This window comes from Oryx dammah, unplaced genomic scaffold (assembly GCF_014754425.2).
Source record: "Oryx dammah isolate SB20612 unplaced genomic scaffold, SCBI_Odam_1.1 HiC_scaffold_16, whole genome shotgun sequence".
Taxonomy (NCBI): Eukaryota; Metazoa; Chordata; class Mammalia; order Artiodactyla; family Bovidae; genus Oryx; species Oryx dammah.
In genome coordinates, this window is record NW_024070200.1 from 18,500,551 (window position 1) to 18,515,705 (window position 15,155).

Genomic DNA, 15,155 nt, shown 5'->3' on the forward strand with positions numbered 1-15,155 from the left:
TGAACTGAACTGATACCAAAGGATCTATGCTATTTCATTATGTTTGTTTAGATGTCTATCTTCCATTCCTAAATAGTTATATTTTATGGAATGTCTGAAAATTTTTTTTCATATCCAGCATGTGGTATAGGCAATGGTTAATAAAAGATGTTCTGGAATGGAAAACTAAATGCAGTACAATGTAAATATGATGTTAAACTACTTGGTGTCAAAGAGTATGGTTATAAAAATCATTCCTGAAAACATCATGTAACTAGTATTAAAATATAAAAAGATACTAGTAAAAATAAAAGTCTCACATGGTTGTAGAAAACAAAAGAAATGTGTGTATTAAAGATATGGTAAACTGAACATTATGCAAACAGGAGACAATATTTATATCTACTTTCTATTAACCTTTTGATGAAGAGTATATTTTCCCTTTAAAAGCTCTAATTAATTCTACTTTTAATTTTTAAAGTTTAATGCTATTTTATATAACATGCATCTATCTTTTTACCTCATGGGCCTTTATAATAAGGCCCATGATTAATAATATTAAATGAAAATTGCTATCCATTGTTATTAAAACAAAAGACATTAAGTTAATATCTGCTGTTCCAAAATGGTGGTCATTTTGCAAATGTAGGTATAGAATTAGGTTATAATTATGTCACTCAATTATACTTGTTTTTGTCTCCACTGACTCTACCCTAGCCTAAGAGTCATCAACTCTCTAATGACTGAGCAAAAATAATGCGTCACAAATTATTATGTGGTGTTAGTCCTTCAGTCATGTCTGACTCTTTGGGATCCCACGGACTATAGCCTGCCAGGATCCTCTGTCCATGGAATTCTCCAGGTAAGAATACTGGAGTGGGTTCCCTTTTCCGGCTAGTCCCTTTTCCATGGGATCGTCCCAACCCAGGATCAAACTCAGCTCTCCTGCATTGCAGGTGGATTCCTTACCATCTGAGCCACCAGGGAATCCCATATTACTTCATATAAGTCTGTAATTAGTATTGAAATAAATCAGGTGCATTACACTAAGTTGTCTTAATCTTTTTAATAAAATTCCTGCTGAAATAAAAAACTGGGTACATTCTGTTTCCTTGGATAAATGATTAATTTATCCACTCTGTTTCCTTCATTTATACCCCTCCCCAGGTGTAAGCTTCTCTATACTCTCCAGCAAGATTTTATACTTTGAAGCACCGAAGCTTACTCCCCTGATGGCTGACATTGTAGTGAAGGCATTTGAGGAAAGTCTTGCAAGGGAAGATGAAGAATTATTCTGTAACAACATGTTCTCCCTTCTGAAACCCTTGGGATTATCTAAAATAAATAGCATACGATTGTTTCACATTCCAAATGGATTAATAAGATTTGAAATACTTGATTTGATTATGATAATAATTATACTCAAAATCTATGCTGCTTATCATCTTATCCCAGGAGTCCACAGAAACTACATCACATAACTTCTTCTGAGATATTTAGCTGCATTGGAGCAGATCAAAATAATTCCCATCTCTTAATTTTTAAAACTATGACCTCCATTTTTATTAAAAAAATAATCTTAAATCATTTAATTTAAATTACACACACACACATATGGTGGAATTTCTAGAAATAGATATAACTTCTTTGTGAATTAACCTAGATAGTTTATTAAAAGTATTTGAACTTGCTCATTAAATACTAAGTACAAATATATAAGAGATAACAACAAATCAAAAACTCTTTTTTGAAGATAGGCAGTTCTATTTGAGAAACAGACATCAAATGAAGCTCAAAAGGGGGTGATTAGGGTAATTTATCTGCAGATAAAACTCATTCAATATTTCAGGCTTCTATGCTTACCCTGAGGCACCAGTCTCATTAGGGAGGGAGAAAATACTGTCCTGTATCTCAAGTTAATTCTTTGAAAGTACAAGATCCTCAGAGACAGTAGTTGAAAGTTTTCCATATCATTTTTGTCTCATGGAGTAATATAATAAATGCAATTTTATATTCAAAGTTTAATTTCTATTTGAATGTTTTTGTTGATATCTCCAATTAAATCAAATAAGACTAGACATCACATAAAGTATTGTCTTCATTCCTATACTTTTAAAACTAATATTAATAATAGCATAATAAAAGCAAATTTTTGACTGCTACTACTGATTATGAATGAATTCAGGATAATTATAAATTTACATTCAATTACAGCTATTTATTATATTTCAGAAATTCAATATTATAAAATTCAAATTAATTATTTGTTGATTCATTAAGCTGAAATGCAAGAAAATTCTGATATTTCACCTCCTTATGTAACACCAGCTACTAAAAATGAGCTAAATATTGACATTCCAGGGTCATAATTACTATTTGGTTACATTTATACAAAAGTTGACATGACTCATTTAAAAAGTTTTTTTAAAACCTTCCTTCTCCATTGGAAACAAAGCCAAGTTGACATTTCTTTTGTTTTCCTTTCTAGCCTTATACAAACTTATCTTTACTCCTCTATTTCCCTCCCTCCACACACCCCTAACAAATGCCAAGTAGAGCTATGAATTATGTCTAATGTTTCTGGCTCGTTCAAAACAATTTAGTCATCACAATATGCACTAAATCATAGTAATGAAAATTCCAAAAACAATAAGCTAACATTTAATGAATATTAAGCTCTAGGCACTGTGTGAACTGCTATATATTCATCATTCAATGTTAATACTCCCAACAACTCTGTGAGCTAAATATTATTATCCCTCTTTTACAAATAAGCAGATAAGCCTTAGACAAGTGGAATAACTTGCTTAAGGTAACAAAACTACTAATTGACAGCTTTGGCATTAAAACTGGGTCTATCTTAACTACTATATTGTATTACCTCTTTGTATTATTGAAAAATAAAGCCCATTGCTAAATTGAAACCTATGAGAACTTAGATCTTGTGTCTACTTCATCATTGTATTTCCCATGCCCTAAGGAGTGTGGTGCTCAATAGATACTTATAGAATGCATGAGCATATCCATTACACTGAGTCTAAAATATTCTACAATTGAAAAGCCAAGGTTACTACGTCCTATGAATTAAAAAGGAGAAATCATGGTGTCCTGCTATCAGTCTTTTCTTTTTTCTTCCTAACTCAGCCTCTGTAACTAATTTTATTTCAATGTAGCACTTTCTCTCAAGATTTATCTTGCTTTTGTTGTACTCTGTTTCACCTTTGGGCAGATCTTTACTAACTCATGCTTCCTAAATAGCCACTCTGAAAATAGCCACTCTGACTTAATTCTCTGGCAGTTAACTATCATTTGACATTCTTTGTAAGAGGAAAACAGAAAATAATATATTAACTTTTTTCACCTATAGAAAACTTCCGTGTTCACTGAAGAATGGACCAGCAAAACCTCTCATCATCCATTGTTCACAAAGAATCATACCTTGAGTTCCTCCATAGGAAGAGAGAAATTAGGAGAGGGAACACTCTGGAGAAGACAATATTTTCCAATGTAGTGAGTGTACTGTGGGAGAATGCAAGATAGAATATCTATCCTTTATAATGTCTGGGTATCTTTGCCTGAAAGATCCTTCCCCCCCCTTTTCTTTTCTCTTATTTTTTCTTTCTTTCCTTCCTTTCTTCTAATGGTTTCTTTATTCTGACTCCTTAGAATAGTAATCACAGGTTTGCCCTTCTCTCTCTCTTTTGCACATGCATGTTTAACTACCTTATTTTTGGCCTACTTGCACCAACTTTCAGACTTACAAAAGCAAAAATCCAGCATCCCCTTGCCTCCACACACACACAAAAGCATCATGTACATCTTTATACCTGGCTTTAAGAGTAGTAGTTGTATGTCTCATAAAGATAAAAATCCATATAAAAGAATGACAACAGTTTTTTTTTCCATGTTAGTAATTAAGGTCAAAGTTTACGTAGTTGAAGAAGCCATCAAATTACTAAAATTCATTTAGGATTATTTATTTTAAAAATTTTAGCAAAAATGTTTATTCATCTACTGGCCTACTGTCTTAGTTCTATATCAATGTTCAAATTATGTTCCAGAACTTAATAATGATTCCTATACCTTATACTTTTAATAGGGTCCTCTCTCCTTACCAATCTATCCACTGTGACCACATTGATGATTCACATTTTCCAGACCCACCAATATTTATAACATTGTGGAAAAAAATAAAGCCTACCTGAGTTAGACATATACCCAGCTCCTCCCTAATATCCATTCCTATCAGTGGCACTACAAGATGCTTTGTGGAAGGAAATAGTTATTGTCTTTTTTTTGATTGAAATATAATTGCTTTACAATGTTGTATTTTTCCTGTATAATACTGCAAATCAGCCATATGTATACATATAACCCCTCCCTCCTGACCCTCTCTCCCACCTTCCCATTCCAGCCCTCTAGGTCATCACAGAGCACCCAGATGAGCTTCCTGTGCTATACTTCCTGCTAGCTATCTGTTTGATACATGGTACTGTATATATGTCAATACTGCTCAATTCATTGGCCCCCTCCCCTCTGCCTTCCCATGCCCACAAGTCCATTCTTTACATCTTTGCCCTCTATTCTGCTTTGCAAATAGGTACTGATGTACTATCTTTTAAAATAGCTTCTTCACTGAGGTATATACACAAAATATTCTTCAGTTCAGTTCAGTACAGTTCAGTCACTCAGTCGTGTCTGACTCTTTGCGACCCCATGAATTGCAGCACACCAGGCCTCCCTGTCCATCACCAACTCCTGGAGTTCACTCGAACTCATGTCCATCAAGTTGGTGATGCCATCCAACCATTTCATCCTCTGCCGTCCCCTTCTCCTCCTGCCCCCAATCCCTCCCAGCATCAAAGTCTTTTCCAATGAGTCAACTCTTCGCATGAGCTGGCCAAAGTACTGGAGTTTCAGCTTTAGCATCATTCCTTCCAAAGAACACCCAGGACTGATCTCCTTTAGAATGGACTGGTTGGATCTCCTTGCAGTCCAAGGGACTCTGGAGAGTCTTCTCCAACACCACAGTTCAAAAGCATCAATTCTTCGGCGCTCAGCTTTCTTTATAGTGCAACTCTCACATCCATGCATGACTACTGGAAAAACTGTAGCCTTGACTAGATGGAACTTTGTTGGCAAAGTAATGTCTCTGCCTTAAATATTATCTAGTGTAATTATCCATGAGTAATATTTTGTGCTTTTTCCATTGATTCTTTATAGAATTTTATTAGATTTATCCATAGGTTTCTTATCTTTAACATTTATCTTGTATAATGGCTCTTTTCTGTTCTCTGTAAGTTTATAAAAATACCATTTTCTTACTGTGCTGTTGTAATTAGCAAAATTGCTATGCACTCAGTAATTCTAACAGCTGTTTTTAATCTACCAATTCCCTTGGATTCTCTACATAGATACGCAAATCATCTGAAATGAGATTAGTTCTTTCCCACTCTTAACCTCTTATTTTCTTGGATAAGCCCAATTTGTGTGTTTGTTTTTAGATCCCTTTGCTGCTTCCTTTTCTCTTCTGCTCTGTACACAGGAATCTGCAAACTACATTTCACAGGCTTCTTTGGCCAACTACTTAATATCTTGCTTGAGCCAAAGTTAGACACTGAGATGAGATTAAATTAAATGGCAAAGAGAACCTAGAATATTTATATATTTCTTCTCTCTGGTTTGTAGTGTGTCTCCAGCAGCGACAGCTTTCCTCTATAATCCCTGCTTTTACCAGATAGCCCATCTCTCTGTGGTGATAACTCCCTCAGATCCTACCTTGGGTCTAAGACTCAATAGATGGCCCCAGATCTTTGTCTTGAATAACACCATCTCTTCCCTTTGTCCCTCAAGTATTAGCCATTGGAGTGGTAGCCTTCACCCTGTGGTCGCTATTTCTGGTGGCTTCATCATGTTTTCTTGTTTTTTGTCTGTTTGTTGGCTTATTTTGTTTTATTTCATTTTTCTCTACAAGCTTGTGGCCATTTCACCTTTTAACATGTTCTTCACAGAACTAAGGGTTATAGAGACAGTTTGTTTTCATACTGACCCTTGACTGAATGAAAGCACTTTGTTTACTTGTCTTAACTTAGATTCCTAAAAAGCAGAGCATAAGACGACTTCCACAGCTGTGTTATTTGAAAAGTGACCCCAGGAAACTGGAATAAGAGACTGGGGAGAGTAAAGAGAAGGAAAAGAATCAAAATAAAGGTTAAATTTTGAGGTCACTGCTGTGGGCAATGAGACTCAATTTTGCAAGGAACTCCAGGAGCTTTACAGAATGTCTCCAATAGTTGTCTTGACCCTCATCTTCCTTTGGTCAAAGACTGCCCCAGGGATGTTAATTCTGTCATCAATCTGCACCAGTGCAAGGACTGTGCACGTTCCCAGTAACATCTGTAATTTTAGAGGAAGCCTGAGGAGAAGATTAAGACATCAGGCATGTGTTTGAGGCAAAATACTATGAGAGCACAGAGTCAAATCCAAACAGAACTGTCAACCCCACTTCCGGTGGAAATTAGGGTTGTGGTCACAGGGATGTCCGAGACAGAACCAGAGGTATCTGGGGTATTTATAACAAGATTTTCGGTAAACATACAGCAAAAATAAAATTCCCTTCTGTTCTTAGTTTACCAGCATGTGATTTTCTTTTTTAAAATAATGATTGTTGATTTTTTTTAAAAAAATTTGTGCCAATTAAGATTATTCAGTTCAGTTCAGTCGATCAGTCGTGTCAGACTCTTTGCGACCCCATGAATCGCAGCACTCCAGGCCTCCCTGTCCATCACCAACTCCTGGAGTCCACCCAAACCCATGTCCATTGTGTCGGTGATGCCATCCAGCCATGTTATCCTCTGTCGTCCCCTTCTCCTCCTTCCCTCAGCGCCTACCCTCTTACTTGGGTTTCTGTTACCTTGAACGTGGGGTAGCTTCTCCAGACTGCACTTGTGCGCCAGTGCAGCTGCCCGCGCTTGTACGGAGTCCAGCCACCACAATTAATATTTGTTTCTTTTCTTTACTGGTGTGATGCATTACAATTATAGGTTTTCTTGTCATATTATGCTTTCATTACTACGGTGAAGTCAATAGGTTTGTGATACACACACATACAAAATTAGATAAGAACTGACGAAATTTTAAGATTTTTTTTTATTCACAAGGGGCTTCCCTGTGGCTCAGATGGTAAAGCGTCTGCCTGCAATGCTGGAGACCCAGGTTCGATCCCTGGGTTGGGAAGATCTCCTGGAGAAGGAAATGGCACCCCACTCCAGTACTCTTGCCTGGAAAATCCCATGGATGGAGGAGCCTGGCAGGCCACAGTCCATGGGGTCACGAAGAGTCGGACACGACTGAGCGACTTCACTAGGCAGGATCATGTCCACCCTTACCTCAAGATACCCACATCCTAATCCTCAGAATCTATGATTATGTTGTTTCAAACGGAAGAGACTTTGTAGGTGTGACGAGATTCAGAATCTGGAAATGGGGAGGGTATCCTGGATTATCCAAGTGGGCTCAATCTAATTAAATGGATCCATAAAGGTCCCAGCTCTGGTCAGAGGGAAAAGTAACTATGCGAAGATGGTCAGAATGGAGCAGGGAACTAGGAGCCAAAGTGTGTGGGTGACCTGGAGAAGCAGAAAGAGACAAGGAAGCAGCTGGTCTTTGACAGTCTCCAGATAGGAAGGCAGTTCTGGAACATTTTGATTTTAGTCCAGTGAGACCCATGTTGGGTTTGAGATTCTCAAAACTCTTAGAAATTACATTATATGAAACTGCTAAATTGGTGGTGATTTCGTAGAAGGACATATAATACTAACACTGAGATTGATCTGAAAGATTCCTATTTGATATACCCTCTCCTTGTTTTGGTAGTTTGATATTTTGATAAAATTTATTCTGCCCTTAAATACTGTGTTGCAGAGTTTCCTTTTTTAAAAATATCAGTCTTAGATTTTGTTTTACATGGTGGTTATTTTTTCCTTAACCACTTTGTAAAACCACCTGTAATACCAGCTGGAGCATGAGTCACTGTTGCAGGTAGGTTTATTTACTAGCTCAATTTCTTCTATGATTATTTATTAAGAAATTAATATTTTCTTATGATTTATTTTTCTTGAGATAAAAGGCCATCTTTTAAAATATGATTTCTCATAATTATTGTTCTCATTTTTCTCTTGATTATTCTTACTAGAAGCACATTGATTTTATTACTTTTTTTGTTAAGAACCAGCTCTTTATTTTTATTATCTGGTCCAATAATCCCTGGTTTTTAGCTCTTTGAGAATTTTTTTCTTTCTACTTTCTTTGATTTATTCTGTTAAGATGTACCTAGTCTTTTGAGATGAATGCTGAATTTGTTTATTTTCAAAAATTTTAACGCTAAATCATGTTAATGCTATAAACTTATTTGTAATTACTACGTTCACTCTATTCCAGAATTTTGATATGTGGTAAGCTTATTTTCATTCAGCCGTAATGATTGTATTATCTTCACTATAATTTCTTTTGTCTTTATTGGGATGTAATTAATATATGATAATACTAGTACCAGACATAAACAGAATGATTATATATACAAACAGAATTTGTATATACTATAAAACAATAACCACAGAATATAGTTATCATCTGCTCATTATATATTTACAATATTTTTCTTGTGTTGAGGTCTTTCAAGATCTACTCCCTCAGCAACTTTCAAACAGGCAATAGTGTTATTAACAATAGTCATCAGGCTGTACATTACATCCTTATGACTTATTTAAGTCTGTATGTTTTGTCCCTCTTTACCCACTTCAGCTACCTCCTACTTCTGACCTCTCCTAACTATCAATGTACTCTCTGCATATATAAATATAAACTAGTTTTTGTTTGTTTTTATCATATTTCACACGTAAATGAAATCAAACAACATTTGTTTTTCTCTGTTTGACTTATTTTACTTAACATAATTCCTTCAAGATCCATCCACATGGTTACCAAATGGCAAGACTGCATTCCTTTTTATGGCTGAATAGTATTCCATTGTATATATACCACATTGTCTTTATCCATTCATTCATAGATGGTCATTTAGATTGTTTCCACATCTTGGGTATTATACATAATGTTTCAATGAATGAGTGGCATATGTATCTTTTCAAGTTAATGTTCTCATTTTCTTCAAGTAAATACCCAGAAGTGGAATTACTAGATTATATGCTAGTTCTATTTTAATTATGAGAAATCTCCATAATGTTTTTAATAGTGGCTGCACCATACTATCTTTTTAACTCATGTGTTGTAAGGGATAGATAAATAGATAAGTATGAGAATAAATCCTGTCTTCTCATACATGTCTCATACACATGTCTACCTGTGTCCTGGATAAAAATCTGCATAATAGGAAAACAAAATCTGTACCATTAGCTACCCAACTTGCTTTCTCTGTATGTTTAACTTCTCCATCTCTAACTTACTACTTCTCCAGTGTGATAAGAAAATGTACTGATACCACAGGTCCTCTACTTTTCTTTAGTGACTTCCATATCTCCTACCATCTTCTCTGCTGCTAAATCACTTCAGTCATGTCTGACTCTGTGCGACCCCATAGACAGCAGCCCACCAGGCTTCCCCCATCCCTGGGATTCTCTAGGCAAGAACACTGGAGTGGGTTGCCACCATCTTCTCTACTTCCTAATATCTCCTCTCCTTTTATAGACAAGCTCCTTACTATTTACAGGATATCATCTCTCCATCTTCCAGAATCTAAGATCATATTAAAACAAACAAACACTGAAATCATTGTACTCAATTACCTGTATACTTCTCTACATTCATTCTGATGCACTGTTAGGTTCTCATCAAAGAGTAGTCTGAAATATTGACATCTTGATATTCTCAATTTCCCTAGGTTTTGAAATATTATTTTCTTTTCTTTTTTTTTGAAATATTATTTTCTTAGTTTCCTACTTCTCTCCTTTTCTTCAGTAGCACCACCATCATTATCACCCCTCAATCAAATGTTATTCCCCAATGTTCTGTTTTAGAGTTATCTCATGTTATATACATAATTGGTTGATGTAGCTTTATTATAATTTTTGTATCTATATTCTATCTGTATATTCTATATTCTAACTATGGAATATAGATATATTAAATATTCTGATCACTTCTAAATCCAGACTTCAGTCCTATTTCCCGCTTCCAAGTTTCTTCTGCAGAAATACATTGCCTACTTGACCACAAATTAAACACCCACATTTGCTGGACTATTTTATATTTGTGATGAGGATAAATTTGAAGGAAAAACAAGAAAATGAAGCTTGGTGTCAGATTTTGGCAGATTGTGCCAGTCAGCCAATTCAAATTCTACTTAATAGGTAATGAAAATGATCAAATGTTTTCTGAAAATGATAACCGATGTGAAGGATAATATGCTTTAGAGAAAATCCTGTATTGCTATATGGTAAACAAATCAGAGAAAGAAAAAGCAGAAGAGAGATGGGGAAATGTCATGATATGAAATTAGCATAAGGAATCAATGGCCTAAAGTGGAATGGCAAGAGTAGAATGTAAAAAGAGAGGAGGAAAACTTCTAAAGAGTTTATAAAACATATTATATGATCACATCATGATTATTGGAGTGTGAGAAAATGAAAGAAGGATCAAGTGAAATGTTTAATATTCACTCTGGCTTAGTAGGAAAATAACATGCCAATAGAAAAAAAATAGTTCATTTTGTCTCATATTTAAGGTATAAATGAGACATTTCTGTGAAAAGCAGTTCTGATATTCAAGTAAGATGTCACGTACAAGACAAAAATTAGGAAGTTACTAAAGTAAATGGTGGATGTTCTGTAAATGGAAAAGGTCCTCTAGAGAGATTTTATTAGAGCAAGTGCATTGAAAGTAGATTCCTGGAGCGTGACTGCACTTGTACATAAAAAAGTAGTCGATCTATGTGAAAACATGGTAACAATTACAGTAAAAGAGAACACAGCATTAGGTAAACTAAGGGAAGAGAACCCCAGGAAGGAGATTTTGATCAACAGGGATAAAGTGTGTAGAAAAATCAATGTATGGAAGGTTTGGAAAAGGGCTTTGGATATGGAACTTATTAGGGCAACACTCAGTACTACAGGGTATGTACTTTTTTTTTTGCCTTTATTTGAAACTCATCTATTGAAGTTCCATGAAGAGTAGGGCAGCAGTTCTTCCTGACTGAAGGTCAGCACTGTGGTATGCAAAGTGCACTCAAGAAGTACTCTGCCTTCTGTTTGAAAGACACAGTAGGCCCTGGAAATAAAGCAAGTTTACAAACCTCAAAGATATCCTAATTGGAGAGAAACAGCTATTCTTAAATCAGGTAGAAATAGCCATGTAACTAAATTAGTGTGTTAAAGTGTACACTTCACTGTAAAAAGGCACTGTAGGTGCTATGGGAAAAAAAAACTATTTTCAGTAATAAAAAGTCTTCATTGAGACAATGATATTAGACTTGAGTCTCAAAAATAAGCAGAATGGAACCTATCAACTACTTAAGTATGAGGAGAGATAAGACTGAAAATGTAGGTAGAAGTCAGATCGTTTAAAGCACTGTACTCTGCCATGTGAACCACAGTAACATCTTAAGAAGAGGAGCTGTTTTCCTGAGAATATTTTAAAATATTAACAATTTTCCCCATATGGTTTTCTCCCAATAGTCTTGGCCCCATTCAAGCAGAAAGCTATCCTGTAAAAATGTCAAAATCAAGGAAGATAATCCCTCATCCTGGGTAGAGAACCAGGGAAGCAGCAATATTTCCGAAACAGAAGATGTTGTTTGGTGTGTTTATAAGATAGGGCCTCAGATGCCCTACTGAGATTCTCCTGCATGACAGAATAGTGGCATGACTGCTGAGCATGCAAGAATAGGCAAAACATGGAAAGTTCTACTAGACCTAAAAGGACCTTGTAGACAGGGTTTTTGAAGTGAAATCGCTCAGTGGTGTCTGACTCTTTGCAATCCCATGGACAGTAGCCTGCACCAGGCTCCTCCGTCCATAGGATTTTCTAGGCAAGAGTACTGGAGAGGGTTGCCATGCATCTCCAAAGTCACCTGGCTAGACAGATAACATAGAAAATAAGATGCTCCCTGTTAGGTAGAAAGTTAGGCATGATCAATGAGGGATGGCATAGCTGAAAAAGATTTGAACTGATCTCTAAACCTCACCCCAGACCCTGCCCAGTGTGGCCCAGGAGAGCTCACAGATATGACAGAAAATAACCACAGAGACTGTTTCTAACTCAAGTGCAGGCGTCCTAAGCCCACACTGTATACAAAGCAACCACAGGGTCTCCTTCAACTCCAGCCCACGCACCCTTCATGCACAGCTATGCTCTCACGTGACCTTAGGCAGCCAGGAACCCGCTAAGGGTTCATAAATATTCTATACATACATACATTTGACTATAACAGATTGAATTATGGGGAAAATGTGCAATACAGCCTGTTATGTAACTTGCAACTGTCAATCAAAACTGTCAATCCATACTCACCTAGATGTATATGTAAAAACCCTGCCTTGAAAAACCCAGTGCCTCTTTTGGCTTGGCCCTCCTCTCCCTTGAGGTGTTCTTTACTTAATAAACTTGTTTTGCCATGGGTAAGACCTCAGATTCTTCTTTGTGTCCTTACCAAGAATGGAAATCCAGTGGAGGGTCCTCTTCAACTCTCCGTTTCTCTGGTAACAGCACCCCCTCTCCTACCTTTAGCAGACTTGACTGTATGTTAGTAATATCTACTTCTACAACTCAGCTTGTTCTTTTCACTCAGATTACAACTTCAGTTTTTTTAAATAGTAAAAATCCAACACCACACAAACCCACCCTCTAATTCTACATTTTCTTGGAAGAATGCCTTTATTTGTTTTCTCAGTATTCATTGAATCTGCTTATGTACTACATAGATGTTAGTATTAGAAGCAAAAGTGAAGTCTCTTCATAGATACAAAGAACAAACTGATGGTTGCCAGAGGGACAGGGGTGAGAGAATGAGTGAAACAGGTGAGGGAGATTAAAAAGTTCAAACTTCCAATTACAAAACAAATGTCACGGGGATGCAATGTATCTTATAGGGGATATACTCAATAATATTATAATTTAATTGACAGAGACAGTGACTAGATTAATTTTGCTGATCCTTTTATAATGTATACAAATATTGAATCACTCTATTGTACACCTGAAAATAACACAATATTGTAAGTCAATTATACTTCAGAAAAAAAAAAGGAAAATTATTTCCCCTGGGGTTACAGAATGTGAGGTAGCAGCTCAGCCATTTTTATTTTTCATATGAAGAAAAAGAATGAAATGAACATAGAGAGTAGAGCCAAGTGCCAGTCTGCCAATGCCAGACTAGACATTTATCTGGACACCTGGATCCAGTCACACCTTAAGTCAGCAGTCCTGGAAACATTTTATTTTTCATATTTACTAACAAATAGATTATTTTTTGCTTAAAAAGAGAGAGAAAGAAGCCTCTCATGAAGAGAAACTGTTTTAGCAGAGCTTAACTAGATGATTGTCTAAGTATTGGGTTGACAAAAAAGTTTCTCTGGGCTTTTCTGTAACATCGTACTGACAGGAAGAATGGATATTAAAATATCCCCAAGGAGATTATATAGCATATATCCTTTATACTATTTCTTAGTATAATGACCAAGTATTTATATGAGAAATTACATATTGCAAAAATTCCCTGATTAAAAGCCAAATTGGACATCTCAGAGTTAATATTGAAGAGGCGCTGTAAAACAGGATCTAATGTTGAAATAAAAATGGCTCTGATGCACTAGGAAAATTGTGATCATTCTTTTCCTTTTTATGTCTCCCTTTACATCTGAAGATATAATGTAAGTTGATAATACATTACAAAATGACCTTCACAAATCTATACTAATGACTACCTAGAACAGATCACAGTATTACAGATTTCCAAATGAATAATGATCAGTTTTAATGAAAAGGTGTAGTAAAACTTATTTGACCCTGCCACTTTTGTATGTCCTTCTAAAGAATCACAGTAATATTTCAGTCCATTCATTCCCTGTAACTTAATAATTTCTGATTTAGCACAACTATAGCAGCAGGGGAAAAAAAAAAAACTCCAGAAAATGTAAGCCTGATTAATAAAATTACGCTAAATGATAAGGCAAAGCAGTAAAATCTCAATGACAGTATTTAACGTAGAACCTGATTTATCTGCCACATCAACCACAGATGGAAAGTGAGAACAGACTTGTGTATTTTAGCTAAAAGAAACATGTTAAAGAAAAAAAATCATCTTCATCAAAATAATTAAAATACAGTTATTTTCTCTGGAACACATTTTTAAGTGAAATTTAAGCATAGAGAAGATTGGACATCTAGACAAAATTTAATCTCTTTGAAAAAGATATATTTCTAGAACTAAATAATCGGTAGACATTTGACTGTTTCAATTTACTAAAGCATCTATTTGAGTGAATTCACTATAGTTGGAGATTGTGGAATCATGAAGGTTTTTCCATAGTCAAAGATATTAATGAACTTTAGAATTGTAGCAACAATGTCATCAAAATAAAAATTAGGAAAACAAGATCAGCATATTTCACATTAATACTTTTCCTATAGTGTCCTGAGAGTTAACAAGTTATATCAGACAAATCCTATATGCATGATTTGCCTCCATTAAAGTGCTAAAGTAGACTGAAGCTATACTGCCTCTCTGGAAGGAGTTAATACTTTTTCATTTCTGCTACAATAAAGACTGATTCATATTTTAGCTTTCTATGTCATATTGCCAATACCCAATTTTTATTGTTTCTTCTACTATAAAGCATGTCCTCTTCTTGTCAAGCTCAAAAGGGCATCATGATGAACCTTGCATTGCATCGGCTCATGATCATTTTCCTGTCAACATCTATCACAAAGCCACGGAGTGTCTTTCCTCCGGTTACTGCAATGCTGTTATTATATAATCAGCAGTTACTATGCTTAAACATCACTGTTCAAAATTGTATTTATCAGGAAAGTTTTAAAGAGTCTTGCCTCTTCTCGTTAATGATGTGCAATAAAACATATGTGTGTGTGTGTGTGTGTGTGCATATATATCTCAAATAACTATTCTCCAAAAAACCCCACGTTTAAAAGCAAATTTGCTGAATTAT